Raw genomic sequence first — 20378 nt, 5'->3', positions numbered from 1 at the left:
CATTGTTTGGGAACGTGAAATCCATGAATGGCTGCAAATGGTCTGTAAGTAGCCCAACATAACCAATTCCAGCCAATGATCGGTTCAGTTGGACCAGAGGACCCAGTCCATTCCAAGTAAATAAAGCCCACTCATTATGGAGCCACCACCAACTTACACAATGCCTTGTTGACAAACTGGGTCCATGGTTTCGTGGGGTTTGTGCTACACTCGAACCCTACCATCAGCTCTTACCAACTGAAATCGGCACTCAGCTGGGTCTTTGGTACACTCGAACCCTATCATCAGCTCTTACCAGTCTTACCAACTGAAATCGAGACTCATCCGACCAGGCTACGGTTTTCCAGTCGTCTACAGTCCAACCGAAATGGTCACGAGTTCATGGGAGGCGCTATAGGCGATGTCGTGCTGTTAGCAAACGGACTCGCATCGGTCGTCTGCTGGCATGGCCCAATGACGCCCAGTTTCATCGCACTGTCCTAACACTGTTAGCACTGACAACTCTGCACAAACAGCGCTACTCTTGGTCGTTAAGTGAAGGCCGTCGGGCAATGCACTGCCCTTTTATACCTCATGTACGCGATACTACCGCCATCTGTATAGCATGCGACCACACGACTTTGATCATCTCCGTGTACAAAACGATAAGGAATGGGGGAGGTACCCTGGAACAAATATAAGCAAACATACAGCAGTTTATATGCTGACAAAAAACAGAAGATGGCCTCTAACGATCTCAGTTCTAAGTAGAATTGACTGAAAATGAGTTAGACCGAAGCATCTTAACTCGCTTCATCCCAACATCGAGTTCACGATGGAGATGGAGAAAAACGGCGAACTTCCATTCCTGGACGTGTTGGTACGGAGAAAAGAAGATGGCACATTAGGTCACGCAGTGTACCGTAAACCAACGCACACGGACTTATACTTACAGGCCACCAGCTGTCACCATCCTTCGCAACGAAGTGCCGTACTGAGGACGTTGGTCCACAGAGCACGAGCCATATCAGACTCAGACAGCTTATCCAATGAGCTACTCCATCTGCGTACCACTTTCCAACAAAATGGATACTCCGAACGGGAGATTCGTCGTGCCTTACAACCGAAGCGGGTTACCCAACGTGAGGAAGTGGAAGAAGACGAAGAACAAAGGGGAATGGTCATCTTGCCATACATCGGCAGTGTCTCTTCAAAAATAGGAAGATTATTGAAGAGGCATAAAGTCTTTCGTCCGCCGGCCAAACTCAGAGCTCTCTTGGGCTCATCTAAGGACAGCCTTGGCCTAAGAAGACCCGGTGTTTACGAGATTCCTTGTAGCTGCGGCATGTCGTACATCGGAAAAACTTGTCGCACTGTAGAAGAGAGATGCACTGAACACCGACGCTACACTCGTCTGGAGCAACCAGAAAAGTCTGCAGCGGCCGAGCATTGTCTCAGTACAGGCCATTCTATGAATTATCAACATACAAAAATTCTCGCATCGACGAGTTCGTACTGCGACAGTGTTATTAAGAAAGCAGTGGAAATACGTAGCTCGACGAATCTGGTAAACAGAGACACGGGCTTTTCAGCTTAGTACAGCTTTGGATCCAGCACTGGCCATATTGAAGTCGCTTCGAGCAGAGAGGAGTACTATTGGTCATAAGACGGACGACGATTCGCTACCAACATAAATATTCTGTTGACAACGGGAGGATAATCAAGGCGCCTACGTGGACGCGCATTTTTGCTTGCGGCTTCCGACAGAGGTGGCTGGGGCGGCCGATGACAGCGCAGAGTAACAGTGGCACTCTCCGCGCGTGCGCCGAAGTCTTTGGTCCTTCAGCCTGTAGGTGGCGTTACTGTCCTTCCAGCTATCGGTTGATATCGTCGCTATTGGCCATCGCATTTGGCGCCTCCACGCATGCGCACTTCCTGCCTAAGACTGGCACAAATAGGGGGCCCTGGTCCTCCCTTAGCAGTGTGTTCGTCGCACCTGAAGATGTCGGCCAGTTGCGCTGGCGAAATATTGTGGAGTTTTCACTATGACATCCGACGTCTCGCCCGAGAACCATATCTACAAAATGTCCGTCGGGAAAGCCTCAAGCAACACATCCGAAGGATACCAGTTCAGAAATTTTAGCACTGTCCTAACGCAGTAAATTTTTTTATGAGATCAAAGTTTGTCAGCCATGACAACTCTACTGAACAAATGTTACACTTTCCCTACTTGTGGGTTGAAATTATGGAGGGAATGTGGAAATACATACGTGAGACTACCATCAGAACGACGGAAAACATGACGAGGAAAAATACAGAACAAAAATTTATAAAACAATGGCGATACCGATGTTGACATATGGGAGTGAAACTTTGGTCTGCCGAGAAACATATTCGAACAACATATAAACTGTTGAACCGAGATATCTAAGAAAGTCAAGTTATGCACTCGGGTAGTATCAAAACTGGAACAAATATAGAAGAAAATAGGAAGAAATGAGTAGATTTTACTAACAGAATGGACAACAGAAGTCAATGTAAGGGAAGACACCTAAAAGCCAAGTAGCCTCGTAGACCGCGCAAAAGAAGACTCTCTGGATGAAGCTGGAACAGGCATTCTGCCTACATCGTAAAATGAAGAGAAAGAAGAAGACATTGTTTATATGTATCAAAAAGACTCGTTCTGCATGTCACACTATTTTTGGACATTTAGTTCATCAACTCAGACCAGCTTAATACTTGGCTTAATCGAAGAAGCAACAAAGTAACTTGCCACTGCAGTTTTCCACCTCCGTGGGTCTTCTTCAATCACATGCCACAGTCGGAATTCGATCAAGAATCTATCTACATGAAATTGTGGTGTATATTTTGCCTCCACAGCGATCCCACGTGATAAAATCCACATAACTCTGTGAGATAGTATGACAACGGGTGGGTAAAATCCTCACAAAATGTACACTTTCATATCTTCGAGTTGAGCAACGACGTCGTTTTGCGAACAGGAACTTCTATCAATATTTTTTTATTCAGCAAGCACGGAACTGTGACAGGGCGATATCTTCACACGAACAACCACCTAACAGTTGTTGCAGACACGAAGGTAAGCTATTAATCCTGGAAAAGCGATGTAAAACATTTACACACGGCTCGATGATTAATTAGTGTCCAATGTGTTGTTCTTATTATGTTTTCATTTACGTTTCGGAATTGAAATAAAAAATAAGGGGATGTTACTATATAATTTAACTACAAAAACATTCTTGCAAACGGTATGCGACGAGATACCACATCGTCCAGTCTCAAAGATGAATAATTGCCGTAATCCAACGCTTACGAGCATGCCCGCATTCACCACAATGCAAAAAGACCAATAACCCCCCAGTCTGAATCTAGAATGTACACCGACATATAGTTTAAATTATGGCGACATTGTAAGTGGACAGCTCGAAAAGTTATTACTATTGCCTAGCTTTGTTGCCAAGGAGTTCCTTGTACACTTTGTAAAGGATTATACCGGTTAAGCACCGTGATTTGTACACGCTAGCTATAAAACTAGCAATCAATATTTGTTTTCGTTACAGAAGCGTTTCCATACTACGAACAGACCGATACAACTCTTATTTCCTGAAGCTGAGTTATGCATAGTCCAGGTGGTGAAAACGAGTGGCCTTTATTTTAATAACATTAAAAATACGATCCCACGTTTGTATTTTCCCATCTGTCAGATATCAGAGTAACAAAAATGAAGGAAGAACAGCGTTTAACGACTTGTCTACAATGAAATCATTAGAGACGATGAACATGCTTGATTTGGGGCAGGAAATCAAGGAGGTCCTCTTCAAACGAACCCTCCCGGCATTTGCTTTAAGAGATTATGGGAAACCTCGGAAAACTTAAATCTGGTAGACCTGACGCAAATTTGACAGTCTGAACTTCTACACCTACATCTACACATATACTCCGCTAGCACCAAGCGGTGTGTGGCGGAGGGCACAATTCGCACCAAGTCATATTCCCCCCTCTGTTCCACTCGCGGATTGCGCAAGGGAAAAACGACAGTTTGAACGCCTCAGTACGAGCTCTAATTTCCCTTATCTTTGAATGGTGATCATTGCGCATTCACATGCTGATGCGCAGGCGCCAGGTGGCATTCACAGCACATGAGAAGCTCATTCAGATTAAATGGCAAAAGAACGGAAAGGACCGTAAAAATACACTGAGGTGATAAAAGTCATGGGGTACCTCCTAACATTGTGTCGGACCTCCTTTTCCCCGGCGTAGCGCAGCGACTCGACGTGGCATGGACTCAACAAGTCGCTGGAAATCCCCTGCAGAAGTATTGAGCCATGCTGCCTCGACAGCCATCCATAACCGCTAAGTGCTGCCCTTGCAGGATTTTGTGCACGAACTGACCTCTGCATTATGCCCATAAATGTTCGATGGGATTCATTCGGGCGATCTGAGTAATGAAACCATTCGCTCAAATTTTCCAGAATGTTCTTCAAACCAATCGCAAACAACTGTAGTCCGGTGGCAGGGCGCTTTGTCCTCCAAAAAAATTCTATTGTTGTTTGGAAACATGAAGGCCATGAATGGTTTGCACAGAGCTTTGTTGACAACTTGGTTCCATGGCATCGTGCGGCCTACGCCACACTCGAACCCTACTATCAGCTCGTACCAATTGAAATAGGGACTAATCTGACCAGGCCACGATTTTCCAGTAGTCTACGGTCCAACCTACAGGGTCACGAGCCCAGGAGAGGCGCTGCAGGCGATACCGTGCTATTAGCAGCGGCGCCACTGCTCTCGGTCGTTAAGTGAAGACCGTCGGCCACTGCGTTGTCCGTGGTGAGAGGTAACGCCTAAAATTTGGTAATTTCGGCGCACTCTTGACACTGTGGATCTCGGAATATTGAATTCCCCAACGATTTCCGAAACTGAGTGTCCAGTGAGTGTAACTCCAACTATCACTGCGCATTAGTCTGTTAATTCCCGTCGTGCGGCTATAATCAGGTCGGAAATCTTTTCACATGAACCACCTGGGTACAGATGACAGCTCCGCCATTGCACTGCCCTCTCATATTTTGTGTACGCGATAGTACCGCCATCTGAATATGTGGATATCGCTCTCCCACGACTTTGCCACCTACGTTTATATACATTTTAGTAATGCATGTTGTTTCAAATGAATCTTATTGATATTTATGAAGAACTTGGAAAAGTTAGTCAGCAGAAAAGTGCGGAAATACAGCTAGATTCAGAACACTTCCTTCATTGCGTAAGTGCACCATGGCGCTGAACTCTATAATTTAAAGTACAGGGTGACCCAAAACTTCTTTAACATTTTAAAACGCTCTAAATCACGGAATAACGTAGGTAGAGAGGTAAAAATTGACAAATCTGTCTGAAATGTCAAGGGGTTTTACTGAAACCAAAAAGGAGTGCAAAAGGTGGCCAACAGATGGCGCTGGACAGAAACACGTCAGTGAGGCCGCATGGGAATCGTATATAAAATGAGCTGTAATGACAGAGGGAGTCAGATCATTGTTAGGCTGACAAACACCCGCTGCAAGTACGACTTTTATGCAGAATGGCGTCCCACCCCACATTGCAACACGTGTGAGAGATCTCTTGCGCACATCGTCTGGTGAGGATCGCATGCTGAGCTGCCACGTCCATCAAGCTTGCCTTCCTAAGTCCCCAGACCTTAGTCCGTGCGATTATTACGATATGATATTGCAGAGCCTGTGCTGTTCAGAAGTACGACGCAACTTTCTTTCGGTCATACATGCATATCCGGACAGTTATGAAATACATGATATACATTAGCAGTTGCAAATATGGACAACCATCAGCTGTGTAATGGAATAACGACAGTGAAAATTTGTGCCACACCGAGACTCGAATTCGGATTGCCCATTTATCGCGTGTGGTTGCCTTACGTCTAGGCACACAGGTGATATTGTGGGGAAGGCGAAACAAAGACTGCGCTTTGTTGGCAGAACACTTAGGAGATGCGACAAACCCACTAAAGAGACAGCCTGCATTACATTTGTCCGACCTCTGCTGGAATATTGCTGCGCGGTGTGGGATCCTTACCAGGTGGGATTGACTGAGGCCACCGAAAGGGTGCAACGAAGGGCAGCTCGTTTCGTGTTATCGCGCAATAGGTGTGAGACTGTCACTGATATGATACGCGATTTGGGGTGGCAGACACTGAAACAAAGGCGGTTTTCTTTGCGGCGAGATCTATTTACGAATTTTCAATCTCCAACTTTCTCTCCCAAATGCGAAAATATTTTGTTGACACCCACCTACGTAGGGAGAAATGATCATCATAATAAAATAAGAGAAATCAGAGCTCGATCGGAAAGATTTAGGTGTTCCTTTTTCCCACGCGCCATTCGAGAGTGGAATGGTAGAGAAATAGTATGAAAATGGTTCGATGAACCTTCTGCCAGGCACTTAAGTGTGAACTGCAGAGGAACCATGTAGATGTAGATGTAGACATTCGAACAAGCTTTACGGCCAGACCCAAACTACTTCAGATGTCGTCAATCATGTGTCTACACTTCCAGATACACGGATGACGACATGTAGACGCGGTTGACAATATGGAAGTTTGGGTGTGGCTGGAAGTGTGCTCCGATAGCCTGAAGGTAAGCGACCGCTTGCGATAAGCGGGAAATCTGGTTCAAAATGGTTCAAATGGCTCTGAGCACTATGGGACTTAACATCTGTGGTCATCAGTCCCCTAGAACTTAGAACTACTTAAACTTAACTAACCTACGGACATCACACACATCCATGCCCGAGGCAGGATTCGAACCTGCGACCGTAGCGGTCACGCAGTTCCAGACTGAAGCGCCCAGAACCGTACGGCCACACCGGCCGGCGGAAATCTGGGTTTGAGTCCCGGTTCGGCACAAATTTTCACTGTCGTATAACTCATGGTTGTCTGTATCCACAACTGCCAATACATTTTGTGTAGTTTATTATTTGTTACGGGGTTACCTGAAGTCGCAAGTCTGCCGCGATCGATTGTCCTCATTAGGGATGCCAAAAGACAACGTCCGATGACAGTTTTTCACCAAACTAACTGATATGCTGTACAGTGCTGTTCACAACATTGACCCTGTAATGACGGCCGACATGCTGAGCATTTGTTATAAAGAACATGGTTTTGCTAATAATCAATGCTAATTAGGCCTATTGCTTTTGTACCATATGAAGCGGTATATGTTGGTCATTTGTTGGTTTCAATAAAACCCTACGTCAATTCAAGCTTTTGTGTCAGTTTTTACCTCTTTACCTACACTATTATGTGAAGTACTGAATTTTCAAATGTCAAAGGACTTTTGCGTCACCTGTGTATCGACTCTACCTATGCGCCAGCTTTCTACCTCGTTCTAATAAACGAATGATGGTCCTTTTTTTTTAAGTAGAGAACTATAAACTGAAATGGTGAAGATTCAACACCTTTATGTATTGTAACCGTCATAAGATTTGTTTAAAGAGCACAGGAATAAACTACGTTCCAATCGATAAGGTCAACACATAAGCTGTAAAGTGAACGTGTGCTAGTCAATATAGGCTATTACCGGCAACGTTGGACATATATCGAGGAGGCAAACCGTACGTCTATCGCAGACGAATCAGCAGTTAGGTTCACAAGCGGAGGCAAACACACCACACAACGCGAGACTGCCGCCCGAGCTCGCTCCCGGCAGCCGTTGCATACCTCGGCCTGCACCGTGGTATACACCACCGCAGCCGGCGAGCGGAGAGCTTCTTGCGCACGGGTTCGACCGATTCTCATTTCACGGTGTTTCTGCTCGCCCTAGCTCCGTTCTGCACGCTACGATCACAACGGCCACTGCCGACTGCTCCACAATCGCACGCTCGGGATCCACGAACGCAGTGCGTGGCATTCCAGAACACAAGCAGCTTGCTTCTCGGTTTCATCTCGCATTCCGTTTTAATTTTAGAAAAAAGGTATAGCGAAATAATGCATACGTGAAATTGTGTCTGACTACGAAATGTACAGTAAAGGTAAGACGAAGCTGAGCACTGTTGTTCTACGAGGAACAAGTGGTGTGGTCCCTGTGACGGATGGAAGAGCGGTACGCGATTCAAAGATCACAACAGTCACGCGGATATCGCTTTCTTGTGTGGCAGAGTTTCTTCCAGCAGTGTGCACATCTAAGCGGCTTCAAACAACTTTGCACGGCCTGCGTATCTGCGAAAACACGTGGGCTTAGTGTCAACGGGAACTGACAAAGAAAAAATAAACAATTATCAAAACACATTTTCCGAGTTTCCAACTAGGCTGTTGTTGACACGTATTCACTTTAATCACATCTTCCACGAATCGAAGAAATTGTAACGCACCTGCACAATGTGATCGAAATAATTATCAACCAAGAAATTAACTTTACAGACAAATAAAATCAAAACAATAACCACTCTGGAGGCGACGTTCGAAACAACACACCCCTGTATGTCATATTTTGTTACTTCACCTCGTGCACTGTAACACGCTTGGTTCCTCCGTCACAACCAGTCCACAACGCGGTCGACACTTCGCTGCTCAAGACTATCGCACTGTTCGACGACGATCCTGCAGTGGCCATCCATTGAGTGAGGTAGGTTCCTGAAAGTTTCAGCTGCGTTAGTCACCAAATGCCGTAGACCATTCCATTCTGTTGACACTTCCTTCCAGGAGGAAAGTATTAGTGAGATGAGCGCAGCGTATTCATGCATTTGAGAGACGAACACATCGTCGAAATGTTCATTGCATGACTGGACAATATACTCAAGCATACTACACTATATGGTCAAAAGTACGAGTATTCGGACACCCGCAAAAATGGTTCAAATGGCTCTGAGCACTATGGGACTCAACATCTGAGGTCATCAGTCCCCAAGAATTTAGAACTACTTAAACCTAACTAATCTAAGGACATCACATACATCCATGCTAGATGCAGGATTCGAACCTGCGACCGTAGCGGTTGCGCGGTTCCAGACTGAAGCGCCTAGAACCGCTCAGCCACACCGGCCGGCGACCCGCAAAAACATACTTTTTTCATATTACGTGCATTGTGTCGCCACGTACTCCATATCAGCGACCTCAGCAGTCATTAAAACTCGTGAGAGAGTAGAATGGGGCGCTCCGCAGAACTCACGGACCTTGAACGTCGTCAGGTGATTGGATGTCACTTGTGTCATACGTCTCCAAGCGAGATTTCCACACTCCTAAACATGTCTAGGTCCACTCTTTGCGATGTGATAGTGGAGGAGAAACGTGAACGGACACGTACAGCACAAAACTGTACAGGCCGTCTGTTAACTGACAGAGACCGCCAACAGTTGAAGAGGGTCGTAATGGGTAACTGGCAGACATCTATCCAGACCATCACACAAGAATTCCAAACTGCAACAGGATCCACTGCAAGTACTATGATAGGCGGGTGGTGAGAAAACTTGGATTTCTTTGTCTAGCGGCTGCTCGTAAGCCACACACCACGCCGGTAAATGCCTAACGACGCCTCGCTTGGGGTAAGCAGTGTAAACATTGGACGATTCAACAGCGAGAAAACGATGTGTGGAGTGGCGAATCACGGTACACAATCTGGCGATCCGATGGCAGGGTGTGGGCATGGCGAATGCCCGGTGAACGTCATCTTCCAGCGTGTCTAGTGCCAATAGTAAAATTCGGAGGTGGTGGTATTATGGTGTGGTCGTGTTTTTCTTCGAAGGAGCTTGCACCACTTGTTTTGCGTGGCACTATCACAGCACAGGCCTACATTGATGTTTTAAGCACCTTCTTGCTTCCCACTGTTGAAGGGAAATCCGGGGATGGCGATTGCATCTTTCAACACGATCGAGCACCTGTTCATAATGCACGGCCTGTGGCGGAGTGATTACACTACAATAACATCCCTGTAATGGATTGGCCTGCACAGAGTCCTGACCTAACAACTTTGGGATGTTTTGGAAAGCCAACTTCGTGCCAGGCCTAACTGACCGGCGTCGATACCTCTCCTCAGTGCAGCACTCCGTGAAGAATGGGCTGCCCTTCCCCCACAAACCTTCCAGCATGTGATTGAACGTATGCATGCGAGAATGGAAGCTGTTGTAAGTCATTTTCAGTCAGGTGTCCCGATACTTTTGATCACATAATATACATGCCCTTCAAACTACTCTCGATAGCGATGAGACGCGTTCCATGTTCGTAACGTTCCCACCCTAAAACATGACTGACCCAACTGCTGTGTACCTGTGGAACGGCATGCCTGAGACGTGCATTCGTACTGGTCACCACCATTCTCTTCTACAACGGTCATCAAGTGTCAGGTGAATAGTGTACTCCTTGGTGAAGAAAACCCAACATCGACGATCCAGATGCCACTGTTGGTGTACACTTGCCCATTGTATTCGCGCGCTAAACTGCTGAGAGGTTCGTACTAGCAGAAGCAATAGAGGCCAAATTTGCCGTATGGAGGTTTTTGCGTACTGTCTGGGTCATCCAGTTGCCTCTGTAAGGCCAAGGCTTAGATGTTGCACTTTCCTCGGCTTATCTACGAGCTACACTTGGTGAGAAGCGGTCATCAGCTACAGCTAACTATTTGACCGCGGGCAACCACTACGAGACCGTACTTGAGTGTTTTCTGCATCACGAAAGCGGCTTGAATCTCCAATGACGTCGCTGTGTTGTACGGCAATTCGGTTGGAAACTTCCTGTGCTGACAATCCTTCTTGCCATTAATGACAATCCCGGGTCGTTTTAACCTTGACATGATCTTTCGAGGCTTGTGGACAGACTGGTCACTGCACGCAAGTCCAGCTGTCCTGCTCACAGTTGAAGACACTCTACTGAAGGGTAGTGAGAATGCAGGTTTACCATTAGTAACACCACACCGGACGTCGACTGTAAGTAGCGATTTCCCGCGTCAAAAAGAGAACTGAGAAACAAATATGCAAAGCATGACGTTGGCGCATAACTATATTTTGAGCAGATTACATCAGATCATATAAAAGAGCGCTGCCTCCAGACTCTGAGCATCAGTCCCCGATAGAGTCCTTGTTTTTTAACTTCAAGGTAAGCAATGACATATGATATGAAATCTCGGGAGAGTTCAGATACCACATTTTTCAGCACTTACACAATTACATAAAATTTTGATGGTAAATCACAAATTCCGGATCACTTAATGTATTTCTGTATATTCATCATTGCATTCACCATCATCAGAATCTGAGGTACAATGAAATATTAAAAAATTGGTAAATTATAATCGCATATTAAAATAGAAAAGTTAATGTAAGGGAGCCCAGAAACTTATATCGACTTGAACAAAGATGTCCATCTTGCTCGAGATTTTATCAAACTATTTAACATGGAATTTGATTGTGCAGCCTGCATAGACCATAAGCTCTAACCAGCTTAATGTGACACAAGACCCAAAAACAAGGCTCAGCAGCCACCAGATGGCGGTGAAATAAGGAACACGTTACATACGAAATCAATTCAGAAAGCTGAGAAAAATGCCCTTACGTATAAAGTAGACTATCTGAATTTAACCAGTTTGAAGAACTATACAAAATCTTCCGAAAAAAATACAACTGTGAAGAGTATAGATCCAGAATAATTCACTAACATATCATTCCTGAACGTTCGGGGGAACAGTTATCCAATTCACATTTTGAGCGGCGCATGCATTTTATTCATATTGCGTCTGATCCAGCAGATACTCATGCCTTTCACAGATCTTGCTGGCGGTGAGGGACCTATCATGCAGAATTTGGCTCTTACTGGCTGGAACTGGTCCTGATTTTTCCCTAATCCCAGTGAAGTATGTTGTGGTCGAAGCCTACGAGTCTGGCTTCAGGGCTAAAGACTTTCCTATAAGGCACAGTTTTCTCACACTTTTTTAGTTGTAGATAAACATGAAAGAAGTCCTGAAATGAAAAAGACTTTCCAGAGGAACCAGTGAAAATTCCTGTATTCTTCTCCTGATGCTGACTGTCTCAACGATTTCGAGAAATGTATCCAACTCGCAAAGTCCTGGAGTAGGCCGGCAGACCTCTTGTGAGTGTTTAAAATGTTGCGTATTTCATATCGGGAGGGAGTAATCCTCACTTGCTGAAAAAGTTACTCGGCCAGTATGGAAAGCTCAAAACAACTCGCAAATGTGTTCCGTTGCGCGGGCGTACAGACCGCACGTTACTCACTGCCGATTATTTTAGGCGCGTATTCACTGTTTCGGAAGTGCGCACGTAATCGGTGGCAGGGATCTCGCAACAGGTAGTAGAGCTGTTACGCAGCTGGAGATGGCAAACTATGACACCAGTAAATCACAACCGATTCCTGAAATCTAAAATTGTTTTTTTGTGTGACTCTTGATCTGTTCGCCTTGACGTGTTATCCCTCAGAGGCGTGCTGCTAGATTTGTTACCGGGAGCTTCGATCAGCATGCAAATATTACGGAGATGTAAACTGGACTGAAAATTCTTAAGGAGGAATGCAACCATCATCACAGTAATTACGAAATAGAGTTTAAAAATGCTGTAAGTTTGTTCAAAAATATCACTGGATTTTTCGTGAATTTCTTTATTGTTTGTTGTCATGACACGTTTCGGGACTATCCCATCGTCTGATGACCTGATAAATAAACAAAATTTCTTTTTACACATGGTTGATGTTACAAGGGTGTTATAATGATCATTACAATAAAACAACAGTCAAGAGTAATAAAATGTGAACCTCCAATACCAATGTACCAATGTACAACATGCCGGCCGCGGTGGTCTCGCGGTTCTAGGCGCGCAGTCCGGAACCATGCGACTGCTGCGGTCGCAGGTTCGAATCCTGCCTCAGGCATGGATGTGTGTGATGTCCTTAGGTTAGTTAGGTTTAAGTAGTTCTAAGTTCTAGGGGACTGATGACCTCAGAAGTTAAGTCCCATAGTGCTCAGAGCCATTTGAACCATTACTATTTTTCCGTAATTGGGGAAGTGACCGTGTTTATTTTTCCATTTTATATTCTAAGTTACTTGGAAGCTTTGAACCATTTTAGTTCCGCAATGATTTTTGCACAAACGTTAGTTCTGTTATTATTTAAATTTATAGGGAGCATACGGCTGCAGTTCACACCATTTACAGTAATACGATTCGTGTTAACAGAATCTTCCGTCGGTTCTTGGTAGAACAAAATTATAATAAATGAAGGCAAACTGGTGCTTTTCATTTATTAATATGATTCGCATTATGATAATATGCTTCAGAAACGATGTCTTGATCCAGAATCTGTGAAGCATGAAAATCGTACAGTCACTGTGATTGTGCTGACTGCAAGCAAGGGGCAGTTTTACAACTTCGGTGTCAGTTGCTTACTGTTTTCCCGGTTATAAAATATGTATCTTTTTTCCATAGCTTCTGGGAACCAGTGAAGTACTCAACAGCCAAAGTGAACTGTCACTTGGTGGGAAATACAGCACATCCGGGAAGAACACAGATGTTTTCAAGCAAATGTAGCTCTGTTCGACCATGAGCACCGAAGCGCGATACTGCTGTTACCTTGCCTTCCGGATGGCGATCCGCTCTGTCGCCTTATAAACAAATACGAGTGTACGGAATATCAGATCAGCTTTGTGGATGAACCGAAGAGTTAACAGCAAACGGGACACACGATGTAGGTCGTGTTAGAGAAACACATTGCATGACGAGAAAGTGAAGCAACTACAACGGGAGGAGGAAACGAATCTTCCAGGGTGGAGAGGGTTGATTCAGCAGTACGAGCTGACTTATCAGTATGACGTTGCACCCTTTCTGACATGGATCCATTCTTTGATTCCGCTGGCAAGAGCGTCATAAAGCAGTTGTATACTCTCCAGATGGAAGCTGGCCCACAACTGTTGTAACTGCTCCTTGATATCCTCGATGCTGGCACTGAGAAAGAATTGACGTCCTAGAGCGTCCCACACACGTTCTATCGACGACACGTTTGAAGATCTTGCTGGCCACTGGAGCACCTCAACATCACGTGCCATGTTTGAACGAACACTTCCGCGCTGAAATACGACACCACGATGCTGTCGCAGGAGACGAATCACACGAGATCGTAGAATGTCCGTGAAGTACCACTGTTTCGTCAGAGTTCCCTCAATCACCACCAGCTGTGACCTGAAGTCATATCGGATGGCTCCCCAAACCATGTACTACTGTTTCGTCAGAGTCAATCACCACCAGCTGTGACCTGAAGTCGTATCGGATGGCTCCCCAAACCATGTACCACTGTTTCGTCAGAGTCCCCTCAATCACCACCAGCTGTGACCTGAAGTCGCATCGGATGGCTCCCCAAACCATGTACCACTGTTTCGTCAGAGTCCCCTCAATCACCACCAGCTGTGACCTGAAGTCGCATCGGATGGCTCCCCAAACCATGTACCACTGTTTCGTCAGAGTCCCCTCAATCACCACCAGCTGTGACCTGAAGTCGTATCGGATGGCTCCCCAAACCATGTACCACTGTTTCGTCAGAGTCCCCTCAATCACCACCAGCTGTGACCTGAAGTCGTATCGGATGGCTCCCCAAACTATGGCGCCAGGAGTAAAATCGATGTGTCTGTCAATAACACTAGACAGTGTCACCTCTTCCCAGATTGGCGCAAATTCGCAGACGATGGTCATCCTGGGTACTGCCGAACCGTGACTCAGGGCTCAACACAATGCGAAGACATTCATCAGTGGCCTATGCTTCCAGATCGCGGCACCACAACACAAAAGCAGCCGTTTATGTTTGGATGCAAACGACAGACGACGCATGGGACGGTAATTGCTTAGTCCGCAGCTTCTAGTTTCCGAGCAATCGTGTGGGACGACACATAACATCAGGGAGTCATCCACTAGTTCATCTCGAATGGCAGGCGCAAGTGTGAAGAGTTCAGATGTGCTTAGAGCCAGTACAGCATTCTTCCCTTGAGGTCGACTGGAACCTAGACGAGCAGTACGCCTGTCCTCTTGTTCCCATGCAGTCCAGCTTCGAGTCACTGTCACAAACGAATGCTCAAAAAAAAAAAAAAACCTGGATATTCCACGATTCGACCAGCCAGAGAAAACCACACCAACAACAAGGCCCCTTTCAAATATGTAATGTGCTATTAACGCTGTGACAAAAGTAGGCGGCACCTCCGTGAACTTCATACGATCACTCTTCACCTGACGCTGTCCACGCCGCTTATGTACCCTGCAAGGGCTGGTAGCAACACTAGACATGAGCAACATCTTACACCCTTGTGGCCGTTCTGCCTGTCACAGAGAATGAATCATTTACGTAGCCGCCCTTGATGTGTTCGTGTACGAAGTTACACTGACATCCGACCAGTTGTTATGGGTGCTTCACTTCTTTTATCAGGCAGTCTTTCTTCAGACGTAAAGGAAGCCTCTGAGTGCCCATTAAGAGTTTTATATGGCAATTACCGTTCGCAGTAAACAGGACGTAATAAAAACATACCGACGGAGGATATTCTGAGGGTCAATTTACTACATGAACCCACGACAAAACTTAATCTTATTTTGCCATACAATGTCCAAGTTACAGAGGACAACCGCTGCCACAAGGTCACCGCTTCCGCGACCTATATGCTGTCACTGCACTAAACGGCTTCTACGGGACGCTTCAGAGGCCATCTCCTGAATATGGCTAGGTTCCTAGTGAGAAGTTCAGCCTGCGGTTCTTCAGCGCTACAACTCAGTCAGCACGCTATCAATGAGGTGTCTGAATGTCTGTGGCGGGAAGGCATCCCATTCTTCCTCAAAAACCGAAACCAGGGAAGGAAGCGACGTTGGACGCTGTGATCTGGAGTGAAGTCTATGTCGTATTCATGTCCAAAGTGTTCAAAATGGTTGAAATGGCTCTGAGCACTATGGGCTTAACATCGGAGGTCATCAGTCCCCTAGAACGTAGAACTACTTAAACCTAACTAACCTAAGGACATCACACACATCCACGCCCGAGGCAAGATTCGAACCTGCGACCGTAGCAGTCGCGCGGTTCCGGACTGAAGCGCCTAGAACCGCTCGGCCACCGCGGCCGGCTATCCAAGCTGTTCCATTGGGTTGAAGTTAGCCGGCCAATCCATTTGACGAATATTATTGTACACAAAACACTGCCCCACCGATCCTGCATTATGAGAGGGTGCTTTGTCATGGTGGTACAAACTGTCGTCGTCTCCGAACACTCCCTCTTCTGTGTGCACTAAGAAATACTACAAAATGTATTCATATTCTTCCGCATTTAGCATTTTCTTAAGCGCAATAAGGCCACCGCACCCTAACCACGTACTTCCGACAGTAACACCACCACCTCCGTACTTCAGCTGGCATTACACATAGTGGCAGGTAGCGTTCTCCACGCATTTGTCAAACCCAAACCCATCTGTCTGATTGCTCTAAGGTGTATCGTGATTCATAACTCCAAATCACTCGGTCCCAGTCATCCTCTGTCCAGTGTCGGTGCTCTTTACTCCACCTCGGGGCTCAAGCGTCGCTTAGGTTGACAGAATTTACGAAGAGCTGATCGACCACTGTACTCCTTTCCTTTTAACTCCTTACGCACAGTCACTGTGCCAGCTGAACTGCTCGAAGCCCTTTGGGACTCAAGAGTGTCTCCTTTCGCTAATTTTATGACTTTTTTACAGCCAGCCTCCGCAATCTTCTGCGGTCTCTGTCTACCAGTACATGAGATCCGCCTAGACTTATTTGAGCTGTGCTTATTCTTTCGGGCTTCCACGTCACAGTTTAGTGATGAGCAGTCCACGTGATCAGTTTTAGAAGCGCTGAAATGTCCATGATGGATCTGTTACTCAGATGATATCCAATGAACAGCCGACGTGCGAAGTCACTGAGCTCTCCTTACTGATTCGCTCTGCTGTTACTGCTTCTCTACTGACAGAACAGTGTTCCCCGCCTACTTCTATACTGGCTGGCCGTCTCTTGTGACATCTAGTGGTCAATCCTCATTACATAAGGGTGTCCGGATACTTTTAATCAGATAGCGTAGAAAGTGCAGAACACCTGCTGCGGGTGGCCTGCCAGCTGACTCTCAACCTAATAAACGTGACGATTTCCCATAAATAGGCGAAAATACTTTTTTTTAGACAATACGGTTGTCAGTCACTGGAAACAGCCACATCCATTTAATATATGCAAGTACGCCTGCCAAACGAGTTAAAAGACAACGATTACCGTAAACTGATCGTAGAAAACACAGATACCAGACAGATTTTTCAGTAGGATGCTCAGGAAATGCAGTCCACTCACGATGGAGGTAGGTTATTAACAATGGTTCGAGCTGTATTGAAGTCTGGGATTCTTACCACGTTGGACTGATAAGTGAAATATTGTACAGAAAATCGGAATAAGACTAAAGCGTTTCATCACGGGTTTGCTTATCAATCACGAAAGAGTCACGTACAGTCCGGTAAGTAAAATCGTGGTGCGTTAATCAGAAGAAAAATGTATTTGGCAAAAAAAAACCAACTACAACATTTACATACATAATATAAGAACAAAGGAAAAGTGGAATTACAATACTTCCAGTCACCCGCAGCGTATATAACTGATTGGCATCACAGAGCCAAGCTTGAAACCAAGTTTTCCGCGTATTCGTGTGGAAGAGACTTCCAAATGCGTCGAATTTCCGTTGACAGCTGTTTCAAAGTGATGCTATTTTTTCCCTGCAACTTCTTTTTGGTGTAAGATAGGATTAGCGTCAGGTTAATGTGAGGGCCAATCCAGTACCTGCACAACTTTCTCTTTTTTTCCAATCGCTCAAAGCCTACCCTACTGCAGTACTTCGGATCATTGTCCTCCTACAGCATCCCATCTTCACTTTTCTTGACGAACCAGTTTGGCAGTCGTCGCCAAAATCTATGATGAATCTGTAACATGTTCTGTGCATTTAAATTGTCGGTAAGCAGGTGCAAATTGCCGAAACACAGTTTTGAGAAACACCCCCAAATATGCTTTACGGACGTTGCATGAAGGACTGAGGTTCCCTCTATTGTGTTGTGAAATAACTGAGGCGCTACCTTTTACCACCTGTGCGTAATTCCTGCCACACACTTTCTTAACAGACTGTCGATGCTGATCCAACCCACCATTACACGTTGAAAGAGCGGTGTGTTCTAAGAGTACATTCCTAGAAGAAACAACTAGCGTCATATCACCGCTCGCAAAAAGGCTTTGAAGTAAAACTATACAAATTCGAATTCACACGAAAATCGTAAACCGAAGAGTGAGAAGCGCGCATGGTGGAGGAAGTGACCTTTCTCGGAACAAAGCTAGAAACGCCGTACAGGAACACCAAGAGTTTGCTTTCTGGCTAGCGGTGAAGTGCAGTATGTGGTGATTTTCGAAGATTCTGTTCGTGTCCGTTCCACTTTTAGTATCAGCTAGCAAGGAACTTCTGTATTCTGTACAGTGTTAGCACTTTTGGTGAAAAATAACTCCTCGGACGTATCTGCGAACTGCATCGCAATTGAATTAAAAGGGGATCTGCCGCAGTTACAGTTTGCGGTGCTCCTTGTCATGTAGCTACCTAGAGAGAATGGAGACTGGCCTGCTCGCTCTTCAGTTTGCAGCCAGACCATACTAAGTGGTGTTCTCGCCTGGAATAAGTGGCGAGGAAGGAATGAAGTGACGGTGGTACACGAAGTAACCCCCGCCACACGCCGCAAGGTGGCCTGCGGAATGTTCCAGTAGAAGTAGAAACGCAGCGCAGCCGGCGTCCAGCGCGAGATGGCCACGGACCGCCAAAAAAGGCGGGTCCGGCCGATGTTTTGCGGCAGCGCGCAGCGGTCGTTTAGTCACGGGCAGCTACGTAGCGGTGCCGGGTTCGTGCCCGGCGCGCGCCCGCCGCCCCCACCGCAAGAAGTGCGGGCGATGCTCCGATGTTCCGTACGCCACGGTAGTTCCCGTGGGGCTCTCCCTGCAAGTTGCGCAGCTTCCTCTGCACAGCCTGCGCATGCCTTGCTGGAAGCACGAGCGTGTCTGGTCCGAGGAGAAAAAACGAAACACTCCTCGCAAGCGTCATCGGGGTTGTCTTTTCCACGACGAAGCTTACTCGCTGTATACGTTGAAAAAGAACTGCAACCATTCACTCTATAAACACCTTACGGGAATGCAGATAGGTGATGTCTTCGACATTCGTCGATATTTCGACTGGTTAACAGCCTGTCATTTTCAAGACACCAAACAATAGAGCGCTGTTCAAGGTGGTGGGGTTAAACGAATGAAGAACCATAATACGACATGTGCAGAGAAATGGAGTATACACACGCAAAGTAGACAGCTGGCGCCACTAAACAATCAAGGATAACCAACGTCAGAAATTGTAATTAGTAGGGAGATTCTTAAGCACCAGTTGTCGAACTAGCGTGATTTGTTTGACGCAACGAGTTATCCCATTACTAAGTTCTATAAAACACGGAAACACAAATCACTACTTCGCATTCAAAAATGGTTCAAATGGCTCTGAGCACTGTGGGACTCAACATCTGAGGTCATCAGTCCCCTAGAACTTCGAACTACTTAAACCTAACTAACCTAAGGACATCACACACATCCATGCACGAGGCAGGATTCAAAACTGTGACGCGGTTCCGGACTGAAGTGCCTAGAACCGCACGGCCACCGCGGCCGGTCTACATTGCAACTAACACACAAGTAATGCACACTACTGGCCATTAAAACTGCTACACCACGAAGATGACGTGCTACAGACGCGAAATTTAACCGGCAGGAAGAAGATGCTGTGATATGCAAATGATTAGCTTTTCAGAGCATTCACACAAGGTTGGCGCCGGTGGCGACACCTACAACGTGCTGACATGTGGAAAGTTCCAACCGATTTCTCATACACAAACAGCAGTTGACCGGCATTGCCTGGTGAAACGTTGTTGTGATGCCTCGTGTAAGGAGGAGAAATGCGTACCATCACGTTTCCGTCTTTGATAAAGGTCGGATTGTAGCGTATCGCGATTGCGGTTTATCGTATCGCGACATTGCTGCTCGCGTTGGGCGAGATCCAGTGACTGTTAGCAGAATATGGAATCTCTGTGTTCAGGAGCGTAATAGGGAACGCCGTGCTGGATCCCAACGACCTCGTATCACTAGCAGTCGAGATGACAGGCATCTTATCCGCATGGCTGTAATGGATCGTGCAGCCACGTCTCGATCCCTGAGTCAACAGATGGGGACGTTTGCAAGACAACAAAAATCTGCACGAACAGTTCGACGACGTTTGCAGCAGCATGGACTATCAGCTGGGAGACCATGGCTGCGGTTACCCTTGACGCTGCACCACATACAGGAGCGCCTGCGATGGTGTACTC

Source organism: Schistocerca serialis, chromosome 8, assembly GCF_023864345.2.
Source record: "Schistocerca serialis cubense isolate TAMUIC-IGC-003099 chromosome 8, iqSchSeri2.2, whole genome shotgun sequence".
In the NCBI taxonomy this organism is placed as follows: Eukaryota; Metazoa; Arthropoda; class Insecta; order Orthoptera; family Acrididae; genus Schistocerca; species Schistocerca serialis.
Note: the sequence above shows the minus strand (reverse complement) of the source record.